At 42.7% G+C, this 17,748-nt stretch overlaps 1 protein-coding gene and 1 pseudogene across 3 annotated transcripts in view; one reads left to right on the forward strand and one right to left on the reverse strand.

The window, feature by feature from the left end:
- GABRB1 (gamma-aminobutyric acid type A receptor subunit beta1) overlaps positions 1-17,748 on the reverse strand; it is a 1,685,242-nt gene that overhangs the window by 689,465 nt on the left and 978,029 nt on the right. The window lies entirely within an intron of this gene.
- LOC138253137 (solute carrier family 2, facilitated glucose transporter member 10-like) overlaps positions 280-17,748 on the forward strand; it is a 54,314-nt pseudogene continuing 36,845 nt past the window's right edge.

A 17,748-nucleotide genomic window follows, 5' to 3' on the forward strand; every position in this document is an offset into this window, starting at 1 on the left:
GCTTGCCTCCTGTTGTTTGAAGTATCTGGGACAGCAAAGACTTCTCTCTGCCAGCACCTGGAGTCTCTGGAGAGACTCCTACTCTGCCCTGTGGTGCCCATCCAGTTCCTGGGACCCTGAAAGGAGAAGCTGGCAGCCTAAGAGGAGGAAATCCACGCACAGAGCACCGTGCAGGGAAAAGTTCAACGCAACTCCGATCTGCAGCCGGGAAATCGACGCACCATCGGCTTTGTGACTGAAAATCAACACTCGCCTGTAACAGGACTGAAGAATCGACACATGGAGCTGGAGAAACGATGCACAGCATCGCTGATGGAGGCTGGTGAGATCGCAACCCACGCTGCATGGTTTTTGGATAATCGTGCGGCTGGATTATCGCCGCAAGTACCACTGGGCATGTAAAAACAACGCAAGGCCTGCCCGGACCCAAGAGTGCTGACCGGATCGACGCATCGCTCTCCTGCGGAGAGAAGAAACGATGCACCCTGACCCGACGAAAGCAGAAATGACACAAGGTCTCGCTCATGAGTGAAATCGACACATCGCAAGCCATTTTTGACGCACACTCGCCCATGCAGGGTTATTTTTGACGCACCCAAGGTACATTTTGACGCTAACAGTGTTAGTGTGTGTTTAAAACTACATGAAGACTCTTTTAGATTTTTAATTGATAACCTGACTTTTGTATTGTGGATTTTTGTTGTTTTGGACTTGTTTTGTTTAGATAGATATTTTCTATTCTTTTAAACCTCTGTTGTGTCAGTTTGTAGTGTTTTCAATAAGTTACTGCGTGTGTTGGTACAAATACTTTACACCTAGCACACTGAAGTTAAGCCTATTGCTTGTGCCAAGCTACCAAGGGGGAAAGCAAGGGGTTAGCTGAGGGTTATTCTCTTTTCCCCTGACTAGAGTAAGGGTCCTTGCTTGTACAAGTACAAGGGGTAACCTGACTGCCAACCAAAGACCCCATTTCTAACAGATGTGCTAATCTAAAATGCTTAGAGACTTTGCATTTTCAGAACTTTGATGCTGAATCCTGATGCCTTGCTGATCGACTGATGTCTTGAGGACGAAGATTAACTCTGCTTTGCTGATCCACCCAGAGGATAGGTATGATTTCTAGACTGTTGATTGATGCATTTGCTTTTTCTTTCTAGGTACCAACTGCACTGTTTTGATAGAGCCATAGTTAGATGTTTTTCCAAATTTGTGTTACTAAATTGTTTTGCATGAAGCCCAACATGCTGATGCTAATGTGGTGTTAGTTAAGGATCCTCACTAATGAAAATATGATAACAGGGATTAATGCTTGATGAATTTCTCTGCTAAACTTCATGTATGTAATCACATTGACACAGTTGACTTTGTTACTGATTTGCATCATAACTTTAGAATGAGTTGTAGTTCAAGCTTTGATTAGATTACGTTTCTTCCGCTGCTTTGGACAGCCAGTATTGTTTCTGTATGTGTTTCATTTGATTTTGAGATGAATCGAAATAACCTTAGCATTGTTAATATAGGGAAATAAATAGTCTAACTTTTACTAAATGACGTGGTTATTCATGACCGAGAGGTCATGGTGCGTGACAAATGCTGACTCCATTGATTACTGATGTTATTGATTTCTAATGATTATTGGTTATTGATTATGTACTGGAGCTAAGGTAAGAACATCTTAACTGTGAGTCAAAAGGTTCATCAACCTATTTGCGTCCCCTTGTAAGTTTACTTATTGAGGTCAGACGTGCTAACACGTCTGACCACGCCATTAACCCCTCCTGCAGACTCCTGTGGTAATGGGCTAGGAACAGAAACAAGGACTGTAGGGCTTCACTGCAATAGATGTTTTCTCTTTGTGCTGCGCTAGTGCTTTCTTAAGCTAACCCTCAACACATTTTCCCACTTTCTTTAATGCCGAATTCTATTTGTTCACCATCTATATCTTCAAATAAGTACAGGCCCTGTGATCCATTATTAGGTAAAAAACAGGTAGCACATTTACTGGTTGCATGGCATGAAATCTTTTTTAAGTCTCAGGACCTTTAAAAATAGCCATGGACATCAGTCCAGTCGTAATCTTGAAGCTTAAGAATGTCTCCACGCGGCCTACCTCTTCTGTTTAGTTCTTTTAAATATGCCTCTCAATTCATATTCTAGGCTCCAGGTGGTTCACAACACTATTCATGTTTCTTTTATATACTTCCTAACTCATTCTTTATTGGGATTTTCTCTTTGCTGTTGAAATACTTTCTAATCAAGGTCCAGGAGAGATAATTAAGGTCATATTAACAATCTACCATGGTAAATGCAGCAGGCATTTGCAACAATTTGTGTGTTCCACAGCAGTTTTCTACTCTAGAAATGATAGTATTTGTTATAATAGGCTTTGTGCTTGCATATACTTAGCACCTGATGAATGACAGGTTGCTTCTCTTTAAGCAATTTGAATATAAGACCTGTAAGGGTGCACACAGAAGTGGTTGGTAGTCTCCATCTGATGAGTCTTGGAGTGCCTTGGCGGCAAGAAAGTTAGTAACTAATTTTTCAGTCATAAAGCCGCTTTGGCCACAGAAAGAGGGCTAAAATCAATACTGAAGTTTAGTGAATTTATTTCAAATCAGTAATCACTCCAATATATGCACATATCAAAATCAGATTGTACAGAATCAGAACCAGCAATCTGAAATGCCAGAATAAGTTCAATCACAATAGCATAAGACATACAAAAAAATACTGTCACAGCAATACAGAGACTAAGAAACAGAAACTGACATTCCTTAAGGGAATCTGGATTGCTGTTTCTTAAAATGCACGAGTTAGAAGTCATCTAGTTTAGGTTCTAACTAAATAAAGGAATAAGGACAAAAGGGGATTTCAAGGGATTCAAGAATGAAGCAAGGTAGGTGTCAGCGTCACAAAGACTCCAATAGAAGTCTTCAAAGATAAATAATCCAGTCTTAGCATTACACGATGTGCTGTATAGGCAAGGGGTGCTAAGAGGTCTGTATCTCTCCAAATCTAAAAGAATCTGCCATAACTTTAGCAATGTGAACACTAACTTAAAATGGAAAGTTCTAGAAGCATCTGTACCTTCTGAACACGTCACCGGAAACAAAATTATTTCTCTTTCTCACAGAGGGCACTTGCAACATGGAGTGAATCTCCCATCCCAGCAACTCTAATGACCAGGTTAACTTTGAGTTTATTCTCCTCAGGTAGGCAATTAATAGGAGGCTTCTTCTGCTCATGAAATCTTCCAATCCATTCCAAGATCTCCTTTCTTAGGCCTTTCTATCTCTAATACACAATGCTCCTTTCTTTAGCTAAGAAATCAAGAATGTGAACTTGCAAAAGAAGAACATGCAAAGTACAGAAAATGCATTTCACTCATTAAAATGAAGGCCTACTCATGCTAACTTATTAATATGTCATTGTTAATATGCACGTTTAATACTCAATTAGAATTGCAAACCTAGTATCGGAATGAATGCAAAACATGGATAATGTATTTATGTCTACATATGTATTGCGTTTTCCAATAAATGCATCATTTCAAAATACAAGTGTAAATATAAATGAGAACTACAACAATTTTCATGTAAAAGCTAAGCATTAACCCACACATGCATAAATAATACGCGTCTATGGTGAATGCACCTTCAATAATACATTTTAATGCTTCACTTTACAGAGTATATGTTGTTGATTACACTTTCATGTTACTTCTGTAACGACTAGGAGTGCAGCCAAAATCCCACTGCTCCTGACCTTTCTGCAAATCTGATAATGATCTCTCCATATATAATTTTCAGATCCCTAAATCCACCTCTGAAACTTCTGTCCAGTGACAAAACAAATGATGCAGATGTTTCTCCAGATTTATTTAAACTAACCTGTTATGTTATGTCCAATTTGTGCCTGTTGATTAATCCCAAACACTTGTTCAAGAGTCAATCGATCAATCAACTCAGACTTATCAAGTGCAGCTAATCAACTGCTAGAGTATCCAGGAGCAATAATCTAGCTAAGATCAGTGGAAACGCCAGGTCTTGAGCCCATTCTGAATTCCGGAAGAGAAGATGCTGTGCGGAAGTGAATGGGAAGGTCGTTCCTGGACATGGCAGCAAGATAGGAGAAGGATCGTCCCCCACTGTAGCTTCTGCAGATATAGGGAGTGTAGGCAAGTGCGAGAGGGGGGTGTGCAGGTATCTGGAGGGTTGGCGGAAGTTCAGGCAATGGTTGACATATGCTGGTTCTTGGTCATGGAGGGCCTTGTATGCTTGTGTCAGCATCTTGAAATGGCATCTTTTCTAGAAGGGAAGCCAGTGGAGGTTCCTGGGTTTGGGGTCTAGTTTGAGGAGGTCGAGGATGAGTCTGGCACCTGCATTCTTAAATTGTCTGAAGTCTCTTCAGGAGTTGGATGGTGATTCCTGTGTAGAGCGTGTTGTTGTAGTCTTATGAGCTGGTGAATAGGGCTTGAGTGACGTTTTTTCTGGTACTGACAGGCAGCCATCTGAATATCTTTCGGAGCATGCAGAGGGTTTTGAAGCAGGCAGAGGAGACTGCATTGATCTGACATTTCATGGTAAGTTTGCTGTCCAGGATGATGTTTAGGTTGTGGGCATGGTCTGTCGGTGTGGGTCCGAAAAGCCAGCAGGTGTCGTTTCATGGAGAGGTGTTGTTCCAAAAAATCGGCAGTTCCATCTTAAGCTTCAAGCAGTTGGTCTTCATCCAGTACATTTAGATTTTACAAAGTAATGAACGATTTACTTTGGCACGCCACTGAAGATGAAAGATGCCTATTTGATTAAGAGTTCCTCTGACAGAGGCAGGACATTTTAACACTCTAAGGAAGATCCTGCTGGGATAGCAGAGCCATTTCTGAAAACAATTTGGAAAATGTAGAAAGCTTGTTTAGCATGGTGGAATTGTTGCACTGGAAATGTAACTCCAAAGTATTCCCTGAGCCTGAAGCATCTCTACCACCATTAATATGAACTTTCTCCCAATTTTGAATGAGCCATGGACGGTGGGCGCACATTCACAATTTTTTAAAGCTATCCTAAAAGCCCCCCCTCTAATTCAAAAAGTACATTGGACCTTGTCATTAAAGTTAAGCACCTGCTAAGAACTCCTCATTTGAAGATATTTAAATAGTTTTTGTGTGTTCAGAACTAGTGTGGAAAATTAGGAAAACTCTAAATGTCTACAAAATCCAACAGTTCCTGAATCATTAAAAAAACTATTTCTAGAAATACCAAGTCTATGAATCCACAGTTATCAGATATGTAGCCCACTAACCATGATCAGTAGGGTGCTTTCAAATAACAATAAATGTCATATCATAATCAAGACCACACCATTTTGTTCAAAGCTATCATAATACTTTTAACTTTTTAAACAAAAGAGTACATCATCCACTAAATTTATTACAAAACAGGAAAAAAACAATTAACAGGAAAGCCTCAAACCAAGAAAGAAACGTAGACAGTTTGAAAATTTTGATTTAGTGGAGTCAGGTGCTAGGGATCAACAAAAGACCACCCTTCTTCTTGAGAAGTGAGAAAGCTTTATTATCTTATGTGAATTAATGCATGCAATGTTCCCAAATTTGTGTGTTATGACCATTCTCAAACATGTAAATTGAGCTTTGCCTGAGACCTGAGATATGTGTCTTCAATTTCCATTTACTATTTTTGTGTTTCACATGGTTGACACTATACTTAAGAATCTCCCAAATACTGGGTAATATTTTCAAAAACTGCTAAAGCATAAGTTAAGATGGATGTGAAACTGGATATAGCTTGCATTGGCAGCCTCTCAATTCATCTAGATTTAACTTTAAACCAGAATGGGATGGATCTTGGAACACAATGGAACTGACTTTACTGAATGTTCTATCACAACCCTACTGTGTATCTCTACAAATGGGGAAGGAAAGCGTTCTAGTCCTACAGCATGAACAATGCAAACAGCTGATTCTAAATTGTTGGGTCACTCGGTGGAAACTGAAGATTAAGGGTGGTGTTGCAGTTTCTGAGTCTCAGACTCAAAGAGGGTGGAAAAAGGTGAAGATAGACTGAGGTAGTGTTGAACAGTGAGTTGCTCTACAAGTTTCAACTGTGAGAGGTAGAATGTATCCCTGGTGCAGACAGTTCCAAGATTCAGTGATCCAGGTAGTGCTGCCAGGAGATATCAGTGTAATTGAAAGTACATTTTATGGCTCCAGATGAATGCTGATTTGTAGAGTCGGGTTGGTTGAAACACAGAATGTATCTCTAGCTTAAAGATTTAAATGCTTGGGGAACAAACTGCAAAATTCACCATACAATTTGCAAGCGTCATTAAGGGCAATTCCACCCAACAAAGCCTCATTAACCTTTTCTCTGTTCATCTTACTTCTGGCACAAGATCTTGCCAGTCACCTCAGGATACAGACTCCTCAGGTCAAGTTTGTAGCAGGCAGGGCAACACCACTGTGCATAGGATTCATTCAGCATTTTTCTTCATCAGAACGTTCTTCTGAGAAAAGGGGCCTAACAATTTCTGTGGATGTCCAGAGGAGAAACTGGTGATAAAAGTTCTAATGAATAGTGATGCTATTAAAGATCGGGGATAGAACTAGACTTTTTTTGCCAATGTTTCTGGGTGGCAAATAGGACTTTTTGAGTACATCCAGAGATGAAGTCTTCTTTACTTCTTTAGCACAAAGTATTTTAAGCAATGAGTTTTATTAGCTACTGGTGTGGATCTCTAAATCAATTGCAATAAACCTACTACACTGCTCACTGCAGTATTGTCATCAAAATGAGAAATACCTTGTTATTTGAATAGTAGTCTAGCATTAAATCCTTCACATAGTCCATGTATTTAAACACCAGGTTGGTCAATCCTTGTCTCTTTAGCACAACGCTCATCTCTGCCTTTCAACTGTATCCACGTCCCCAGTTCAGCTCCCTGAACTGCAAAAGCAAACAAGGCTTTAACAAGAATTCTATACTATTGGGAATACCAAGAAACATATCTCAGTTGAGAAATTGGTTAGGTATGGTTTATAGTGATCATTTGTGCATCCTGGTGATTCACCCTGTTCTCAAGCTCCAAATCGGGACCATAATCCTAGTCAGGGTAAAACACACACAATCCAAATCATCCAGTGCCCACCCTCTGGTAGTTTGGCACTGGGCAGTCAGGCTTAACTTAGAAGGCAATGTACAAAGTATTTGTGCAATAAACAATGCAATAACACAGTGAAAACACCACACAAATACACCACACAGGTTTAGAAAATATAGGATATTTATCTGATTAAATTAAGATCAAAACAATCAAGATTCAATAAGCACAAGTTGAGATATCACTTTTGCAAGTTTAAAAAAAGTCTTAGATCTTAAAAATCAACAGTTGTCTCTTGTTTGCACAAAGTAACTGCTTTGCGTCAAAATTGCCAGGCACGGAGACCGCATAGGAGGAGATGAGTGGAAAAATAAGGGGTGCAACGGATTTTCCGATGCGGCACAGACGAGGTGTCTTTTTTATTCCACGCTGCAAGGGGCTTTGCTTCGATTTCCGGCATGCAGTCTTGGATCCTCACTGCAATGCGGGGTTCTTTTGATGCCCAGGGACGATGCGGGGAAAAATCCTGGGTGTGTGGGAAGAAGTCACAGGACTTGCATCGATCCGTTAGGTGAGGCGTCGAATTTCGTGTAGCACGGCAGGTGCTGCGCTGATTCTTCACTCAGGAAGTCGGGCTGCGTTGTTCCGGCTCAGCTGTCGTCAATCCAGAAGGGCCGTGCGTCGCATTTCCGGTCACAACGCAGTCGCTGCTCCAATCTTCGCTCAAGAAGTCGGGCTGTGTTATTCCAGTTTGGCTGTGCTGCAATTTTTTCATTGCAGGGTAAGCTGTGCATCATTTCCAGCAGGCTGTGCATCGATTTTTGGCGCACAAGGAGTTTCCTTGAAGGCTTTTTGGCCCTGTGACTTTAGAAAACAGGAGGCAAGCTCAATCCAAGCCCTTGAAGAGCACTTCTCAGCAAAGTCAGAGGCCTGCAAGGCAGCAGAGCAACAGCAAGGCAGCAATCCTTCACAGCAAAGCAGTCCATATGAGTCCTTTGGGCAGCCAGGTAGTTCCTCTTGACAGGTTGCAGAATCTGGTTCAGAAGCGTCGGATTTGGTAGGGTCAAAGACCCAGTTTACATACCTAAAAATGCCTTTGAAGTGGGCAAGACTTCAAAGAGTGGTTTTGTAGTGCATCTTTCAGTACAGGACTGTCTGCCAGGGTCCCAGTAGGGAGCTTGGCAGTCCATTGTGAGGGCAGGCCACTAGCCGTTGATATGTAAGTGTCAGGCCCTCCACCCCCCTACTCCAGGAAGACCCATCCAGTATGCAGATGAGTGCAGGTTGGACCGAGTATCCTATGTTTGTGGTTGTCTGGGTGAAATGCACAAGGAAGCTGTCAACCAGCCCAGCCATACGTGGATTGGAGGCAGGATGTAAGGCACAGATGGATTTTAAGTGCAGAGAAATGCTCACTTTCTAAAAGTGGCGTTTCTAAAATAATAATATAAAATCCAACTTCACCAATAAGCAGGATTTTGTATTACTATTCTGGCCATACTAAATATGACCTGGTTACCTGACCAGAACCTACCACTCAAACAGTATATGAGGGTAGCCCTAATGTTATCCTATGAAAGGAGCAGTCCTTAACGTAGTCGAAAACTAATTTAGGAGTTTTTCACTACCAGGAAATATAAAACACACATGTACATGTCCTGCCTTTTACCTACATAGCACCCTGCCCTATGGGCCTACCTTAGGGGTAACTTATATGTAGAAAAAGGGGAGTTTGAGGCTTGGCAAAAACTTTTAAATGCCAAGTTGAAGTGGCTTTGAAACTGCACACACAGGCCTTGCAATGGCAGGCCTGAAACATGGTTAGGGGGCTAAGTATGTGGGTGGCACAACCAGTGCTGCAGGCCCACTAGCAGCATTCAATCTACAGGCCCTGGGCACATGTAGTGCACTTTACTAGTGACTTACAAGTAGATCAAATATCCCAATTTGGTATGAATCAATGTTACCATGTTTAAGGGATAGACCATGTGCACTTTAGCACTAATTAGCAGTGGTAAAGTGCACAGAGTCCTAAAACCAGCAAAAACAGTGTCAGAAAAGTGGAGCGAGGCAAGCAAAGAGTTGGGGGATGATCACCCGAACGATGTCAGATCTAACAGATATCATCGTTATGTGAAAAAATGTTGTCATTCTGAATGGCTGCCAAGATATTTTTTATCCGCTGGGAGGGGGAGCGCAGCATTCAAATGTGTGAACACCATTGCAGTAGCAGAATAGTGTACACTGTATTTTTCTAAAAGACTAATTGTAATTTTATTTATATAGCACTTCCTACCCCTCAAGAGGCATTGAAGCACTTATCGGAGATTAGCACGCTACTCCATAACCCAAAAAGATTAGTGGTAGATTAGTATAAGGATATATGAGTACAGTATTAGTATAGTGAGGTATGAGTCAATTTGAGGGGAGGACATGTGAGTCTGTTAGTTGGTTTGAATAGACTAATGGAGGGGTAGAGGAGGGAAGAATCTAGAAGTGTTAATTGGGAGATCATAGTAGTAAGATGAGGTTTGGGATGAGTAAAGGAGAGGTGGAGGATAGGAGGGTCTGTAGAAAGGGATTAGGGGATCATAGTAGTTACATGGGGTTTGGGATGAGTCATAGGAGAGATGAATTAGGGGGAATTTAGTAGGGTCGTTTGGGAGATAATAGTTGTAAACAGGGGGTTGGGGTGAGCCAGGAGGGGTGGAGGAGGGTAGAGTCTGGGAAGGGTTATTTTAGATTAGTATAGATTGATAGAGGTATAGGGTGATGGTCAGACAGAGTAAAGCTTTCAAGAGAGTACATTTTTTTTCCTGTTGTACAGGAGGATTAGAAGTAATATATATAGATGCATGATTACATAATTAAGGGAATACATGTGTAAGAAATATAATAAATTTAAAGTTGTACCTTATAAACACAGGCTTTCAAGACTTACAGTATTTGAAGTTAATTAATTTATGTACTTTTATAACATTATTTTATCTTTCCTAAATATTTCAATACTGAAATGCTAATCAGTCTGAAGACTACACTTAGCCTCATGAACATGTGCAACTGTCCTGAGAGCAGAGGGGACAGCAGATATTACATTAGCTGGGTGATTAAAACTGATCATAACTGTTTGGTTAAATGAGATTTCAACAAATAATTAAAAAACCTCGCCAGTATGCTGAAATTTTAAACTTCTAAATGGCAAACCACTATATTCCTACTCTCCCGGGACTCCCTACAATCTTTAACTTGTCTGCAAAGTAAGCAAGCTAACTAAGAGTAAGAGCCGCACAGGATGAGAGGCAAAGATGTGAACTAAATGCTAACGTGCAAAGGCGACCAGTAAATATTGAACCCTACCAGGGTAATGTCAGTACATTTCATTCTACAGAAATTAAACAAGAAGCAGATTGTGAAACAGAATTAAAAGGGAAAAGGTTAAACAAAGCCAAACAAATGACAATTCCTTTATCTAGGCAATGGAAAACAAGAGCCTTGATGGTGGTTCTACGTTCAGAAAGGATTAAGAAGGGTTACATTTTCTCAGTAAAAAACGTTGGAAGAAATATGATTCAAAGATTTTAGCAATGTGGTTTGAAAGATATGTTTGAATCAATTATTGGGATCTATACCAAAGAGAAAGAGTAGATTAGCATGAAAAGAAAGCTGACAGTTATGTAAGTTTACATTTTCTAGACCAAACTCTACATATATATTATACCTGTGCAGTACATATATCTTCAAGATACGTAGATTTGGAGTTACGAATATTCAATCTACATACTTTCAAATCTGCACTTACCTTTCAGTATTTAGTCCCTCAATATTCTGACCTTGATATTTTTGTATCATGATATTGTTGCTGTCAATATACAGTAGTAGTACCAAGGTGGTATGGCAGCAGTTTTGAACAGAGTAAATCAAGTCCTCATTTGCCCCAAAGCAGTCCCATATAGGAAGAAAATTTTCAGAAAGAGTTCTGTGTGACCATGGTTCTGGTGTACAGAGATACTGGAGCCACCATTACTTCTATCAGTGGCTCCTTGTAGATGTTTAACTACAGAGACTCATAGCAATTTAGGAGGATTGTGCTTATTTATGAATATGAATGGTGAAAGAAGTACTATATGTTCCTTTTATTTATGTATTAGTCATGAAGTTGTTTGCTTGATTTGCAGCACATAGTTTTTGCTGCCTCTTTCACACATCAGGATACGTTCATTAGTAAGCAAGTTACACTATCTGTTCAGGTGGCTGAGCAGATCTAAGTGGAGAAGAGAACCTAACATGTTTAAGTATCATTTGTAGGAGTAAGTTGAAACCATGAATGATTCTTTTCCGATGTAGAGGCACTGTGGAGATTTTCACCATTGTCACTAATTCAGGTGTTTTAGAATTCCATATTCTGCTGGTCAGAGGAAGGCAAATCAGTATAGTAAGGTGTGTGGTACACTTGAATGAACTATTACCTTTTAAGAAGTTTATCTAAGGATACACATGCCACAAAATCTTGTGAAATACATCTGCTGAAAATGGCCCAAAATCATTTTCATAAATCAATTAAAGAATAGGGAATTACAGATTAATACCCCTTTCGATAGGTGAAAAATATTAATGCTGTAGAAATTGCACTCCCTGGAAATACATAGTCCCTAGATATTGTAAGTTCTGAGTGCAGAATTACTTATGTGGGGCTTCCTCTTGGCTCAAAATGTGAATTTAAATGCCTTTTTTTACATAAGGACAAGATGTAGACAAAAAGTTTCAGATTTATTTTGTTCTGATGTAGACCCATCTAGGGCTTTCTTTTGTGCTGGTGGCACCTGGTGCAACAATCTTTTTGGCATCCCCCCATGAGCCTCCTTCTTCATGGATCCCCTCACTACCAAAGCCCAGTGGTGCCCCTCATCTCTCCATAGCCCCTCTCTCACATATACATTTCATTTGCTTTATAGTGCTATCCATACCAGTCTAGGGTGTTAGAGCACTTTACATTGCACACACATTACACAGAGACAATGAATCATACAAATGTAAAACAGTCTACAGGAAATGTTTCATAAAACAACAAGGATTAAAAGGTGTAGGATTCACGTGCCATCCATACTACTAGCCAGTATATTTGAAGTGTTTGGTCTGGAAAAGCAGAAGCTCGGGATTCAAATATGCCACAGTGGTTGGTTTTGGCTTTAACAATGAGAATGTATTTTACCTAAACAAACCCTTTTTAGCAATGAAAAAACTTTAGGGCCTATGTTCTATTTAGTTAATATCACGCACGAGTCAGCCTCCTAAGGATATCTCGACACTGCGCTGTAATTGACCAGGAAGAGAAACTCTAGAACAACCATATTTTCTGCAGTTTTTTTAAATTCTTGAAGTTGAGACAGGAATGGAAATGCAGAGGGAGGGCATTCCAATGAAACAGAGGTTGGTAGGAAAAAGCCCCACCCGCAAATTTAACGATATATACGTGGGGGATCTGCAGCAAAGCTTTATTGGAAGAACTTAGCTGTCAATAGGTAGGCCTATAAATCTTCAATTTTTGTTGTAAGTACGCAGGCTGGGTCTGATACAGGGCCTTGTGAGTTAGCCAACACAGTTTAAAAATTGCATGTTTTTTTATTGGCAACCAGTGTACAGTTTTAAGATAGGAGCTGAGGGTGACCGGGTGGACATTTTGCATATTAATCTGGCACAGTATTTTGCACCACTTGCAGTTTGGTCACCAGTGAAGCATTATCGCCGCTATCAATGCATTGTCATTATCTAGATGATTTTTAAACAGCGCCTAGACTAGCTTTGTCCTTGGGGTAGAAGGCAGCCAAGGGAAACACATTTTTGCAATTCCATTGTGGCGAAACACATGCCACACGTTGGTTTGACCTGCGCCCTCATAGATAACTACCGGTCAGCTTTTACTTCGAAGTTCTTCACTACTTGTTGAGGAAGGGGAGCAAAAGCGATATTGGAGGGCTACCAATCTGGTGACCACAGTACTCATGCTTTCCCAACCAGTATGATCTCGGTTTTGTTGCTGTTTAACTAGAGACAATTAGAAGTTACACTGTTAGCGATTTCTTTCATGCAATGCTTGAATCATGATGGCCGCCAACATACGGTCGTGGAGGCGAACATCCGTTCACCGTATTATGACACGCACACACCAGACCGACAGAATATTGCCACAAACACGTATCTGCCAGACCAAAGATCATTGTTAAAGTGTCGGTACGAACACCCATACCGTTACACCAACAAAACAATGCCCACCGCATTATGACCCACGAATCACCACGGCGGACATTTACCGGTGGTAAACTATTGGCGGTACACACCGGCGCTGTGAGAGTGGCTACCCAAATACAAAACAACACAACATTGGCCAAAACGAAAATCACACACTGGACACTGATACACACACAACACCCACCCACAACACTATAAAACACACCCACATTACACACAACCCTTTGCCAACACAAAAAGACTGCACTAGCTAGCCACGCAAATCACAGAGACAACTACACACACACACCACAATCACCCATACATCTGTCACACACTCAACATCCCACACCCCACCACATTGCTCAACACCCTCTGCACAACACACACCACACAACACCCATGTCCCCATGAAGGCACTCCCGTTGCACAGATGAGGAGTTGCGGGTCATGGTGGGGGAAATAGTCAGGGTAGAGCCAGAGCTCTTCGAAGCACAGGTACAGCAAATTTCCATTTCCAGGAAGATGGAGCTATGACAGAGAATCGTGGACAGGGTGAATGCCATGGGACAGCATCCAAGAACAAGGGACAACAGCAGGAAGAGGTGGAATGACCTGGGGTGAAGGTACATTCCGTGGCAGCAAGGCACCAGCTTGCCATTTAGAGGACTGGCAGTGGACCCCCACCTCCCCCCCACAGCTGACAGCATGAGAAAATGGGAGCATGGAAGGAGGAAGTCATGACAATACTGCATCCTGAAGGACTCACTGGAGTAGCCGGAGGACTGGACACTGGTGATTCAATATTTACCACTTATCACCCCCATACCTGCATACCATCTCACCCCCTCACCCTGACTCCCATCACTCCACTCCATCCCACACAGTGCACCTACACATGTGACTAACCCCATTGCCAAGCCCCTCATGCCATACCAATGCATGTACAGCCCTCCCAGCCCTGCACGTAAACCCATCACCAAAGCATGCACAGCATGGAGAACTAAAAATCCCACAATACATCACCATACACAAACAAAGGTAGCAGGGCAACAGTAACGATATTGGGGAAGCTAGGGATGCACAATATGTCCCAGACATGAAGCATAATACATCACTTACATCCCCACAGGTGCCCCAGCCTATCCTAGCGGGGAGGAGGTGCTACGACTATCCAGTCCCCCAACAGAAGATGCCCCCAGTGATGACAGCAACTCTGGCCTTCTGGATCTGGATGAACTACCTGGCCCATCGGGGACCACTGGTCAATCGCCACCCTAGCCCACTCCCAGTCCACCACAGAGCCTCCCCCCTCAGAATCCAAAACTACAACACCTACCCAACATCCCCACACCCCTGTCCCCAGGACACGTCAATTAGCAGTGTGCCCACCTGTACAGGGACCCCAGTCCACACCTCACAGCCAAGACAATCAGGGTCCTGTGGTCAGTGGCAGTGGGCACACTGTTCAGGGGACACAGGCAGAGGGACACTCGGAGGACAGCTGTTCACCAGGGGGAGGACAGGCCCAGGGAACCGACTCTCTAGGTGGCACTCACTATTGTCCTGGGGGCTTACAAACAATCCCAGGACAAGACAGGCCAGATTCTTAATAACATGGAGGAGAAGAAGTGGCTGCAGGAGGTACACCATCAGGAGATCAGGGAAGATTTGAAGGCCCTCAACACCACAATGGTCTCCATAGCAGGGGTGCTGGCTGATATGGCCAACATCATGAGGGAGTACACATCACACCAGTGGGCCCCTTCCACTAGCCAGTCAACTGAACAGCCCACCACATCTGTTGCAGCTAGTAGACAGGAGGCCCTGCCACAGGACCCACAGACCACCAGCACCCCTCCTTCTGCAGAAGGTGAACCACCCTGTAAATGTTCCCTGTGACCCAGACAGATGCCAGAGACACTTGCCAAGACCAAGACCACCACCAGGAAATGAGACCTTCCTGAATGTCCACCTTGTGTTCCACTCTGTCACCTTGTCCACTTTGAACTGCCATTGCTCCCTTTCCTATGGCCCCTTTGGAACCTGGACCTGTGCTACAAACAGACTGGACGATTCCCAGGACTTACCTCTATCACCCCATTCCATTGCACTATTTCTTCTATATTTGTCACTACAATAAACACCCTTGAACACAACTTGAGTGATAGTGCCTTATGTGATGAAAATGTGCACTTATGTTAACAGTTACATCTTGTGCAATTGACATGAACTTTGGTACAGTATACAAATGATGAGCTGCAGCTGTCTGTAGTCATGACATCAGTGCAAAGTAATAATAACACCAACATCTGCAAATAGAGAAGGCATAGGTGACAGTCAGTTGAGATGCAAAGGAAGTGACTGCCATCCTGCTACAGCCACACTGAAATCATAACTAATTAGAGGAATGGTCAGTTCCACTGTCTTACCTATGTGTCATTGGAAGTACTGCTATATTACTGATGCTCTGTTGTCCACATCCTCTGCCTCTGCCTCCTCATCCTCACTGTCCTCAGGGTCTACTGGTGCCACAGGGGCATTTCCAATCTCCTCCTCCTGCAGATAAGGCACATGTCTTCCGAGAGCCAGGTTGTGCAACTTGCAGCATACTAGAACTATCTGGCAGACCTTCTCAGGGGAGTAACACAGGGATCCACCTGTCAGACATTCTATGATTCGTCTGGTTCGCTCATGTGCATCATTATACCGATTCTCAGCCCCTGTCTTGGCATTCTTCACAGGGGTCAGGAGCCATGACAGGTTTGGGTAGCCAGAGTCACCTGTGAGAACTGAGGGACAAACATTAGCCTTAAACAATGGTATGGGGATGAGTCCAGAAGGCATACACTGACATATCTTGGGTGGGGACTCAGACTCATCTATCAGCCACACCCTGTGCCTCTGTAATTGTGCCATCACATTTGGGATGCTGCTATTCCTCAGAACGAAGGTGTCATGCACCGAGCCAGGATACTTGGCAGTGACATGTGAGATGTTCCGGTCCCGCCAGGCACACCATTTGCACATTGAGTGAGTGGAAACTCTTCAGATTCCTGAACACCTGTTCATTGTGGCAGGGGGGGAGACAAATGCAATATGTGTTCCGTCAAACGCCCCAATAATATTAGGAATATGTCCCATTGCATAGAATCCAGCCTTCACAGTGGCCAAATCTTCCACTTGGGGGAAAGCGATGTAGCTACACATGTGTTTAATCAAGGCAGACAAAACCCTTGCTAGCACTATTGAGACCATTGGCTGTGACATTCCTCCTGCCAAGCCCACTGTCGCTTGGAAGGAGCCAGTTGCCAAGAAATGGAGCACTGATAGAACTTGCACAAGAGGGGGGATTCCAGTGGGATGACGGATAGCTGATTTCAGATCAGGCTGCAATTGAGAACACAGCTCTGTGATTGTGGCCCTGTCCTGTCTATAGGTGTGAGAGAACAGGGCTGATTGCAGAGGCCCCCTAACTTTTTGCCCCCATTTTCCACTTTTTCCTGGTGTTTTCCTGACTCTGATGGTGCCCTGGGTACTGCTAACCAGTCCCAGGGCCTGTGCTCTGTGTAAACTCAGTATGCAAATTAGGCTAATTATAATTGGCTAAGTCAACCTACCTATAAGTCCCTAGTATATGGTAGGGCATGTAGGTTTACGGACCCCAGCATAGGTAGTGCACCCATAGGTGCACTGCTGAGGTGCCCAGTGTCATTTTAAAGGCAGGCCTGCCTTGCTGGCTGCTTTTAAATTAAAGTTATATGCAAATTCGACTTTGGAATTAAAAGTAGTTCCAAAGTCTTAAACTACCTTATTTTTAGATATAAGTCACCCCTAAGGTGTGCCCTATGTGCCCCTAGGGCTGGGTGCCATGTAACTATAAGCAGGGACCTTGTAAAAATAGTTTTATAAGCACTGGTGAGGTAAAACAGCCACATTTGTTTTTCCCTCATTGTAGTGAATGGCCTCCATAGGCTAGAATAGGGAGACTTTATTTTAATTTGTAAAGTCCCCTTAAGTGACATATACCAGAAGTTTGGTATCAAATTAATTGTTATAATAACTCCCACAACGTCCAGTTGTTGGATTTAATATAACTTGTTCAGGTAAAGAGTTTTAAACCTTACCTGAAAAGTTGCCAGCTTCAGCCCTGCATTGTTTTTGCTGCTGTGCTCTGATTGGCCAGCCTCTGGCAGACTGGCCAGGCTGCCTTGATGAGGTGTGAAGTGGCTTCACACAAAGAGATGTACCTCTGGGAGGAGATCTCCCCTCAGCAGATGGTGAGGCAGGAAGGGGGAGGGCTGCCAAACTGGTCTTCAAAGGCAGAGAAGGACATTTGGAGCAACCCAACGACGCCCCCACGTCCTGCAAACCCAGACAATTAGGTGCCCCCTTGGTTAGATTAGG

Source organism: Pleurodeles waltl, chromosome 1_2 (genome assembly GCF_031143425.1).
Source record: "Pleurodeles waltl isolate 20211129_DDA chromosome 1_2, aPleWal1.hap1.20221129, whole genome shotgun sequence".
NCBI lineage: Eukaryota > Metazoa > Chordata > Amphibia > Caudata > Salamandridae > Pleurodeles > Pleurodeles waltl.